We start from the raw sequence: 11,861 nt of genomic DNA, 5'->3' as shown, positions 1-11,861 counted from the left end.
GCAATTAAGTTTACAAATTGATGCGGAATTTTTTGGAAGTTGGAAAGGTTTCAATATAATAAAAAAATCTCATTATGGCAAGATTTATTTAAACCAAAATTTAAAGGAATTCACCTGAAAGAAGGTTTCATATGAAAACCCTTTGTGAATGTGAAAAAAATTTCTTTTCAATGCAGTGGATCTTCCATTATATGATACATTTGTTCTATGAAATCTTATCTTAAAAAATGAACAGGGACTTTTGATATAACAAGTAGGTACATTTTTGATGATTTCAAAGATAGTTTATGAATTCCTTTGAATTCAGCCACAGTATTTGTAATGTGTATTCTTCTTTTACCAGAACTTGTTTGCCCATTCAATGATGGGGCTGGCATCTCTATCCTTTGTCATTGAAATTGGCAACCATCGAAATTGAGGGCCCACGATTTTGTGGGGCTATAACAGACCTGAAATTTTGCTGGATCCGGACTGAATGTCATATCCCAGAGAATTATGAATGATTGCACACTAACACAACAATCATTCTGGTTCCTCATTGGTTGAAATTTTGACTTTTTCAACTCCGTACCTTCTGCTTTGAGAGGAAAATACCATAAACGTCTCTCCCGATGGATGGAAAAAAAGAGATAGATTCTTGTTCGAAGGTTGCCGTTTATTTGGTATATACCTATTGATTTTTTATTAAAAAAAAAATAATTAAATTAAAATCAATTCGAGTTTGGCAAATTTTTGGTTATTTTATACGGAAGCCCCCCTTCCCACAAACGGAAAACGCCTTAAAATATTTTAACTCATCTCATTACTTTAAATAAAGACGTGTAGGGAAAGTGTGCCTTAACTTGGCATGCTCCTTATCTTGGCATGCCAAAATGCATTTTGGTGTTTTACATGTCAAATATACGCCTAAAAAAATTCAAACATATAAGAAAATCGCATATGTCAACATTCTGCATAGCGTTTGTCCACAATGGAATCCAAATAACTGCGTAATTTTTTATTTTTCGCATGACAAACTGCAATTATTTAAAATTGTGATCATCGGAAAAATCTGAAAGGAACCTACCTTGCTAGTGCATCTGCCATCTTCGGATTGATTTTAAAAACACACTTCCTCATGGATACGATTTCTACGCATACGATTGCTATAAAATTCCTAAAGGCGATATTTTAAATATGTATGATTCAAAGAATCGTTCGATTACTTTAGTTTGAGCTTTAGCTTGCTTCTTGTCTCGGTCATAATGGTTTTTTAAATGTCGGTCTTCCTTTTAAGGGAGTGGAATAAAAAAAATTATGAACATTCACTATCGTATGTTAACTTCAATAGAAACAGATCTATCATGATTGCATAAATAAAAATTGAACGAAAGATTTGTTTTGTTTTAGATTATACTGCCGTTCTAAGCAAGACTGTCCCATGTGACTTTTGGGTCATTTTCACTTTTTTGCTGGAAACACTCTTTTTTAGTGTTAACTTTCGAATAAAAACACAAACAAGTATACTTTGTTCTGAACTTATACGAAATTTTCATCAAGGTGGTTGTCTCTATGTTGATGTTTCTACGCAAGAATGTCACACTAGAGAAAATTCTATTAAAAATGCAAATTTCATCAAAAAATTATCTTAAGATAAGTTTAAACTGTTGAATATAATGTTATTCACTTAAAAAAACACTAAAATTGAGGGCGGAGGAGGAGCGGGAAGCTTTGAGTGTTTTATTTAGAGAAATTTTCACAAAACATTTTTCGGTAGGCACTACTTAAAGGATCCATTCTCAACTATACATTTTTATAAACAAAAAGGGACGTATTTCCCAAATTACGGTTTAACTTGAGTTTTTAGAAAAAAAAAGAAACTATGGGAGCTTTTAAAATGATAGAAAAATTGTAGCCGTGTGACAGTTTTCCGTAGAACTAGCATCGGCATGTGTTCTGATTCTACGCAAAAGTGTCACACGGGGCGTTTTTGGCTCTAATTTGGTGTTTTTTGTAGGAAATGTTATTTTCTTTTGTCAGAAAACATTTAAAAATGATCAACTAGCACTGTTCACTACGAAAAAACTGACGGTGAATTTTTAGTTTGAGAGAAAAATTTAAAATATAGCTGAAATTTCAATCGCGTTTTTCTCGTTTGCACGTTTTTACACATGTGACAATCTTGCTTGGAACGGCAGTATAATTCTTATAATAGAAATTTTAAACACACACAAAAATTAAAATAAACAAGCAAAACTTTTAAACGTTAGTTTATATTTCGGCATGCAAATATCAATTCTAAAAGTATTTTGAAAACTTCGACTTTTTGAAAACAATACCGAACATTGTTGTGCTTCCTTCAGGGATATTATCAATAAATTCGTGGGGGCTGTTGTTGTATTATTTAGGCAAGTTTTTTCTAGACACGCCCAATTTAAGGAACTCAGAAAGGGCCACAATTCGGAGCGGGGGCCACGATAAGGAACATTTTAATCAATAGTTTGATCAGATTTAGCTCAAATTATCAAAAGCTTTCAAGCGCGGACATATTTTTACTGCATTTCAGGCTAGTAAGCAATCATATTTGTCGAAGGACTTTTGAAGGTACACTATTAGTCTGTGGGTACACGTTACAGGAAGACTACAATCATGGGAAATCTAGTCAACCATGCCTTTGGGGCCAAGATTGGGTATATTTACCCAATTTCATTTTATCAAAAAAAAATTTCGAATGTTATCACGATCCTTTTTTTTTTAATTAAAAATGGCTACATGGTTTCAATACAATAAAATTGGTCCAATATTACACAAAATCATCTCAGGATGTAATAATTTGTATTTGTAGGAAATTTGATGCAAATTACCTTGAAAATTGTATGGCTTGTGTCATATTTTGTGTTAATTTTTTTTCTCCGACCCCAAAAATTTTCAAATACAAAATTTCATATTCATCGGAACAGTAGTTTTCGAGTCTATAGGGAATAGACAGATAGACAGACAATCATTTCTATATATTCTATATGTAGGTGGAACTTGTCTACTACCTTGTACTTTAGGTTTTTAACAATAAATTAAAAAATATATTTTTGTAATTATTGGTTCCTTTTCTGATATGAAGAGTATCTGCATTATGATCTGTAAACTGGTTAAAAAAAATCATTATATGTTAGTTTTCACTCATTTCCAATTTCCTACAGCCGGACACTATGAATTTTTTCACCGAAGTTCTCATCAATGGCACAAAACATTATAAAATGACTCAAATCACTTCACAGGTCTTGTGAGTACATTTTTTTTCAATACTGAACATTCCAAGAAGCCTTTCATAAAAGTTTTTATGACAAACCAGAATGTAATAATTGTTTCGTTAAAACTAGAGAAAATGGTCAATGACTGGACAGCAAATTTCAAAGTTTAACAAAGGACCAAAATATTTTCCTTTTGAATCCTTACTAAAAGATAAAAAAATTAAAGTATCAAGTTGAAATCATGTTAAATTTTGAATATTTGCATGTCCGGTCATAGCAAACAATACGGTGTCCGGGCGTAGACAATTTTTATTTTTTTCATTTTTCCAAAAATTACTTTTGAACTTACGTTAACTTTAATCAGAAGGTAATAAACCAATGATGACAGTTATGTGCAATTCACATTTTACAAGCCGAAAACACTGACTAAAATACAAATACAAATTTTAGGCGATGCTCTCCGTGCTACTGCCAAAGCTCTGGATGCCTATCAATGCACAAATGGGACCAATTTAATATCTGAAATCTGTTATTACAGATAACCCATCATATGTGAAATTAGGGGGAAGGGAATTTGCCACTAATACTAACAGCCGTTTATAGCCAAATACAGTTTTTTCTGTATAAATAATCTACTGTTCTGAGTTAGTTCAGTTCCTAGAAAGTGTTTCCAAAAATATTCAAATTTTTATCTGTATTCTTTTTCAATTGAAAGACCCATAGAGATAATAGAATCCTGGCAAGATGCCTCAGAGAAGATAAAAAAAGGGCACCAATGAAGAAGCAAAAATATTCCAGCTCTTGACAGATCGATTCGGCCAAACAGCTTCCAAGAATAGACGCAGCCGAGTCATCATTTTTACGATTATGGGCTTACCTTTTAGTTTGATGTCGGTTGTTGTTGTAATCGACCTTCTTCTATGATATTTTCTGTACTGATTTTTCTCGCTTTTGTTCTCGTTAACGGCCATTCTCTCATAAAAAGGGGGGGCTACACTTTCGGAGTTCCAAGCAAAGTCTGGAGGGTCTTTGACTCGGCGAATCTTTTGATGATTCGGGATGTTTGGGACTAATAAAATTGTACATTGTATTTTAGTACCTATATGGTATGCGATTCGTTTCAGCCTTTTTCGGCTTGCTCTCTCCCGCTGCTGCTCTATCCAGGGAGTCAATTTCAAACTTCTATTCATGGAGGAACCATCACCAAGCATAAAACTCTAGAGAGGAGATCCCTCCTGCTGGCTCGAGAACGCTAGGTCCAAAATTGGCAATAAATTCAGCTTTTTTTCCAAGGGGTTTGGAACTAAATTTCCCAGCGCATGGTTGCGAGATTTTCTATTCCGATCGTTGTTGGGTGCTAATGGTGCCATAAATATCCCGGGTCCAATTCTAGCCAGGCTTGGCTCCGGGAAAAAAAATTATGATTAAATGCTTTTATTATTGTGCTAGGTTTGATAGGCCCCAAACTTATAACCCCAGATAAATAATCAAGCTTAAGGTTTTTTGTGCGGCATGCGGTACATTCTCTGTAAAATATAAGTTTCTTCATTTAGAAACATGTGGATGTGATGTTCCAAAGCGTAAAGAAATTATTAAAAAAAAATTATGTCAGTTTTCTGATTTACGGTCTATGAATTCACACGCAGCTATTTAAGTAAACAAATTTTCAAGAATTAAACAGAATTTAGCAGCTTTCAAAACTCAGAATCGGAATGTGAGCCCAATATTCAGGAACAGAATTGAGGATCAAAAAATTAATTAAATAAATTTGGGAAATTTTATGGGAAAACTATGAAACATGACAAAGATTAGAAAAAAGTTTTAACTCTATGATCAACTTTCCCGAAGAACGTGAGTAATTTTGATTTCTGAGAGAAAAATTATCAAAGTTTTCTTTTTGTAATTTTTTCCCAATTTCGCAAAATAGTGAAAAGTTTTACAATGTATGATATAAGATTAAATCATTTTATAGTTTTCAACAAAGTTGTTAGATGAGTTTAAATCTTCAAACTTTTTTCAAATTTCCTAAATGATGTCAGAAAAAGTTCAAATTTATTATTATTTTAGAATTTATAGTTTAAAGCCTTGAATCCCTGTAACAAAAATTTCTAGGTAATATCTGAATCCTGAATCGAATAAAAGTTGATCTAACACGCCGAGATTTAGACGCTTAATCTAAGCTTTAAGCCACTGAAACCAAAATTTTTTTTTTCGCTGAAAATTAACAGAAGCTTCCCGAGCAGACTTTGATGCCTGAATTGATAGCAAACAATAACCAAAATGAGCTAGTGATGCCAAAATGATAGCACAGTTTCGGGTCGCAGTTTTCCCGATGGCAAAATAAGGTTGCATCAAAGCATCGACATGTCGAAAGATAATGCCAAAAAATCTTAATAGAGTATTGAGTTCAATCTTTTTGCTAGCCGTTCGAAAGAAAAGTGGAGGACGTAACGATACCAACTTTTGGATACTATTGAAAAAAAAGTACAATCATTGTGCCCTCTAAAACAATTTTGAACCAAACCGCGTTTAAAATTGACTCCCAAATTTTGGCATTGTACCACCGTTACTCAGACAAAATACCACATTTTACTTTAATGGCCTGACAATAAAATCAAGCATAATTTTGCCATAAAAGTCTAGTCGGGGCAGTCGAAACGCCAGAAAGGATTCATTACACTCGAGGGATCTTTTTTTTCTTCTAATATTCACATTTCAATGCTGTTATTTAAGCGATAAATAATACAATTTTTGTTAATAAAGCAAGTTTAAAATTTTGAAACTGCATCCCAAATGTTGCGTTCATAACACTGTTCAGTTAATTTGTTACATTTTGGCATCTCTAGATTTTTGAAATAAGAATCAGAAAATTTATGACGACTTTTCAAAGGTAGTTGTTTTTAAATCTGCATTTTCTGAGATAATTCATACACCTAAATTCTAAACATTATACTGGATTTTGAGTACTTTAATGTAAGGATTAGGCAATAAATCTATATACACAAGAATAGCAACTTCAAATCGGTTCTAGTGATGTTACAACATTATTGGTGTGATGCTTAACAAAAATATGATATATACCAGAGGCGTGGCCGTAGGGTTTTGCGGGTTAAACCCACCACGATGGTCTAAAAATGCATTGCAAAATGTTCTTATCTAAACTCGACATTACATATTTCTTATCAAATGTAGATGGTCGACTAAAGTTATTCAAGTGCAACAATCTCGACTCAGAACTAAAGCCAAAACCTTGAAATCTTATCCACGGTCGATAATTCTACTACAGTTTTTCGAAAAATTTCTAATTTGTTATTTGCAGTGTCCGGCACAAATACGCTAATCCGCTAATCGCTAATTAGTCCGTTAACTTTCGGTTAGCGAATTTATTTTCTCGCTAATTTCTTCTTCAGCTAGCGAATAAGAAAATTCCGCTAATTTTTAGTTCCGCTAACTGAAGAACGCTACCTCTTTGGAGTGTTAATTTGTCCATAAACTTATAGGTCATAAATTCGGCATCATTCAGATTTGAAATTTTGAATCCGATCAGGTATTTAACTATTCGTTAAAGATTGATTTCAGAAGCTATTCGATCTCGATTTTGACTGGAATCAAAGAAATAGGCGACTTCTTGAATTGTCTTCACTCGAATTTATGTCTGAAGCATAAGCCTTCTTTAAATATAAAAGAGTTGAAAAAGTTGTGAAAAATATATTAGTGAGTATTAATGTCAAAATAGATGAAACATCTACCTAAAAAGAAACTTCGCATTAACTGATGTAAAAAAATTGATAAACGGGTGAATATTTTGAAAAATTTGATTCAAAAGTTCTTCCTTTTACTTTCCATCAAATACGCTAACTAAAACTAAAAGTGGACTGACGCAACTGATATGGACAGAAATATTACAAAACAAGTTAGAAACTGCCCCTATCGATATCATTAAACAATTTTAAAATATTATTATAATATAAGATGGCTGCAAAATTTGTGTTTTGCTTATCTTTTTTCAAAACTTTCTACTATCGATTAGCGATTAGCGCTTTATTATAGATCAATAACTTTTACGCATCATTTAGAGGTCTTAATTAGCGATCGCTAACTTTGACCGAGTTAGCGATCTAATTAGCGCCGCTAACTTTTCAGTTAGCGATGCCGAACACTGGTTATTTGAAATTCAGTCCCCAATATAGAATTTAAGCAGGTCAAAGCGTCCAGATTTTGCCCAAGTTTTTGCACTTTATTTGCTAAATCCAACAAAAATTATAATCGAGTCGATAAATTTTTTTTTGAGTCTATAGTTTTTTTATTAACTTTATCAAAAATAATGTGAATTATTTTTTGAAATGTGATTTAAAATCGTTTATTGTATTCCGATAAACAAAAGTCAAGTGTTTTTCTTCACGATTTTAATCTATGTATTTTGATATTGGCCCCGAATTTGCACGGTCCGGATACTTGTGGTAAAATATTTGGAAAGCTTAGATAACGTAAGCTAAGTTAGAATAGTTTTCGGATTTGGGGTTCCAAATTTGCTCATTACAATAAAATTTGATGTCTGTGATAACATTCGGATTCTGTATTCTGTTTATTTAACTGAACTTCAGTTTGGATCATCATTGAGAATAAATCCTTATTCGAATCTCGGTTTTGCATTTTATACTTCTATATGAAAAACTCTTCATTTCGGATTATGAAAAAAAAATTCAAAGTAAGGTACTAACCATTTTGAAAATTTATATTTTTAATTCTTATGCAGAATTGGAATTAAAGAAAGTTGATAATGATGTCATTTTATCCAGAATTGTTAGATCTGAAACAGTTTTATCATTCGCAATTTTCATTCAGATTCACAAGTTGAATTTTGAATATATTCACATTGAATGCCAAAAATTCAGAATTCAAATCAGTTATCTGTGATTGAAATTCTGGTCCAAATTTCCCTTTTTGGCTCAGAATCAGTAAGAATTGTTATCTGGTACTTAGATTCAAAAATCGAAATTCATATTTCTATATCACAATTAAAAATTCAAATTCAGCACGAAGTTAAGTTTTATAATTAAGATTCAAATATCTATGTGAGAATTTCATTAAAGATTCAAATTACAGGCGCAGTTACATAGTTTTGATTCTGGGTTCATATTTAAAATTTTGATTCAATCATAGTTAGTTTGGAACACAAATCTAAAGAAATCATATTTATAATATAAATCATGAAATAAATTATTAATAACTATTTTTTGTAGCCAAAGAACTTGTACTTTATTTCCAAGATAAAAGTAAACTAAGAACACATTTTCCTGTTTTTTTTGCTAAGCATTATCTATATTGCATATTATTCTTAAGCAAAGCTTCAAACTAAAATCTTTAATTATATTCGATTTTACAAGAGTAGAAAATAAATCTGATTTGAACCGCAAACTTAATCTCTTACTTTTATTTACCAATATTTGATAAATTTTTACCACTGCCTCAACCTGCTTGTGATTAGAAAGAATAAGCTTAGATACTACTTTCTTATTTAAGTAAATTAAATAGTTTTTCTTTAAAACAAAATCTTCAAATTCCTTATTTATTTTAAAAAATCCTTGAGTACCCCCCCCCCCATGAGGCGGTTCTTCCTACGGCCCGGATCACAGGTACCCCAAATTTTGGTTCCTATGCAAGCCTAATATGGCTCGTTTGGCTAATGTTTTTTTTGAAACAGATTTGATATCTAAATGACGCCAAACTCTGACTGAGAATTAAATATAAAAGTGATATAAATTTGCCCTAAAAACTTGTTTTGAAATTATGACTGAACAAGGCGTCATTCAGGTTTCAATGAAACTTACATTTGGCACATTTGAGGTAACCGCATATGAAAAGTCAGACCCAAATTTATCACCTTTACTCGGGCAAAATGGTACCAAAATTTACTAGCAGGGCATGATAGCATTATATTTTTTTTTAAATTTGCCATAAAAGTCTTCTCGGCTTAGTTTTATAGTTACTAACTTTTGTTCTATGAAAATTTAAGATCTAGATAAGACAAATTTTTTGCAATTTTTTTTGTCAAATTGCATAACCACAGGGGCTAAGGAACTTGACTAATAGTACTTTTTCGGTTGTAGTTTTTTCACACTTCAACCAGTTCTTCTTCCTAAACCTTGAAACATTTAAAGACTGACTCATAGCTGTATGTAAATTTAATTTTTATTGAAACATTGCAATTTATATGAAATGTATGTATAAAACATTTTTTATTTATTGTTGTCGTTGTTTTCCAACCTCGCCTTTAGACGGGGTTCATATTTCGTTTCTCCTACACATTACTTAGGATTTTTGTTTTCTCAAAATCAACCCAGAATAGTGACAACTTTTGGACCTAACTGTCAATAATGTTGTTACATCGAACACACGCATGGAAAAAGGATTTCTGAGACTATCAAAATAATAATTTTAGTAAAAAGCCGCAGCTTTTGGCCACTTAGTATGGGTTGTTAGATTAACACATTTTGAAAAATTTGGCTCAAAAAGTAAATAAAACTAAAAGTAAATAAAATGATTAGCTTTGGTTTTATGACGATTTTAGTATACCCCGTCTATAGAGTTAATGATACCATGAACGATTGTGTATTTTCTCAAAACAGTCACATGCATAGATGCAAAAGTCGAGAACTATTAGTTTGGATTTGCTTCAACCATTAGCTATTTCCTTTTTTTTTTTATTCGATAGACAAAACAGTAACCATCAAATTTCTAAGAAGAATAATCCTTTCCTAAGGGCTAAATTGCTATTTAAAAAAGTAGCTGTTAAACTTACACGTTAAAATTAATATTTTTTGCCCTTCAAGTTTTTCTATAAATGATAGGCTCAGCAAATTATCCATTATCAGTCATCCACCTAAACATGCTATCAAAACAAAAACAAAAAAAACTGTGGGCTGGAAGCTTCCCCACTGTTGGAGGGAGAGCAAGAGTCCTATCCTCGAGAATACGCAGCAAGCGAGAGAGCGGAAGCGCTCATCCATCAGCCGGGTAGTGGAAGTTCAAGCCTTTTAAATCTATTTTTAGCAGCCCCGCTGCGAGACGGTGGACGGACGGAACGGGAAACTGCAAAGGAACGAACGAAGCTCATCCATCGGCAGTGCGCCGGTCCGAAAGGGGAAAACGAAAACAAAAACGCACACATTGCCGTCGTTGTTGCGTCGGAATTCCACTCCACCCGTCAAAGCAAGGTGGAAAACGAAGCGCTGCTGCTGGCTGGGAGTACGACCGAACGACGAGAAAAGTGAGGAAACCGGAATCAGCTGATCGGTTGCCGGTTTTCTTTCGTTCCCTCGACGGTTTCCACACTGCTTCGTTCGTTGGTGTTTTATTTACGACGACGATGATGTTGACCCGTTTCGGCATTCTCTGGTCGTCGACGTCGTCCCAGCGAGCAGTTGGCTTTTGTACCGCTTTGAACTTCGCCTCTCCCATCGGGGGATGTAGCTCAGTGGTAGAGCGCTCGCTTCGCATGTGAGAAGTCCCGGGTTCAATCCCCGGCATCTCCACGTGTTCACTTTTTTAAATGACACAACAATTTTTTGTTAGAATTCTTTACTGGACAAATAACTATATTCTAAATTGCTTGATTAACGATTTTTTAGCAGTTGGATTAGTCTAAACTCTAAATACTGTATTCAACAGTCAAAACCGGTGATTTTCTTCTTTGCTGACTTTGCTACATCGAAAAGGATTAAATTGGATGGTAGAATGAGGCATTTCCCCACTTGACAGACGAACAGCTGATTTCTCATGTTTACATTTTCTCATTCGGCATATCGTGGTAGGGCAACCACACGGACGAAACAAAATTACCCACTGGACTACGCATTACTGGGTTGATACAGATTAAGCCCAAAGTACGTAGTTTTGGGTGGGTAGTTTTAATCTACTGGGAGGTTTTCAGCTAAGTACCCACCCGAAATTAGTGAAAACTACGTACTGCCACACTCCTGTTTTTGTGTTCTCCTGTTTGCATTGTTCGACATCTTTAATTTCGTCGAACCAACGTGTTTAAACGTGAAGAAAAATCTAAACCAGCTAGATAGGTATCCGGATTAATAAAAACGGGATCGGATACGACGATACGTGATAATCGTGGGTGCTGAGATAATAGCTTCTCTCGGTAAGTTCGCTTAGCATTAAAAAAAAAAGTTTCCCACATTTTCGTTTTGCTTCCACAGTCGGAGACTTTCTTGTCCGACGACTGCATCCCAGGTCAAATTTTTTTAGCGGATTATTTTGAACCACCCAGCTGCCGATTCCGATGAAGATGAACGATAGCAACAATTACTTTTGCTGTTCTGGTTTACCCGCAGGAGTCCCAGGACGGGATCCTTCTTCCAAGGAATGGTTCTTTTGGATGCTGAAGTTTTCGTGGATATCCTGCCGGCTGATTCCCTGGTTGAGAAGACTGACAGCATCGAGAATAGGCCGAATGCAACGACGAGGTCTATCTGCTCTACAAACCAGAACATAAAATATTTCCAGAATTATGTAAATAATTTGTTGTTCGATTTCTGATGTTGACCTACTTTAATAAAGGTTAAGTTGATTTAATCGAGGTCCTTCAACCAATAGGAAAAAAAGTGGACAATCGGTACGTTA

At 33.8% G+C, this 11,861-nt stretch overlaps 1 non-coding gene across 1 annotated transcript; it reads left to right on the top strand.

Annotated features, from left to right (window-relative positions):
* Nucleotides 1-10,690: 10,690 nt before the first annotated feature.
* On the top strand, nucleotides 10,691-10,762 carry Trnaa-cgc (transfer RNA alanine (anticodon CGC)). Its single transcript has one exon. It is a non-coding gene; the product is annotated as a tRNA-Ala (tRNA).
* The last annotated feature ends 1,099 nt before the right edge of the window (nucleotides 10,763-11,861 follow it).

Source organism: Uranotaenia lowii, chromosome 1, assembly GCF_029784155.1.
Source record: "Uranotaenia lowii strain MFRU-FL chromosome 1, ASM2978415v1, whole genome shotgun sequence".
Taxonomy (NCBI): Eukaryota; Metazoa; Arthropoda; class Insecta; order Diptera; family Culicidae; genus Uranotaenia; species Uranotaenia lowii.
This window is presented reverse-complemented; position numbering and strand designations above follow the sequence as displayed.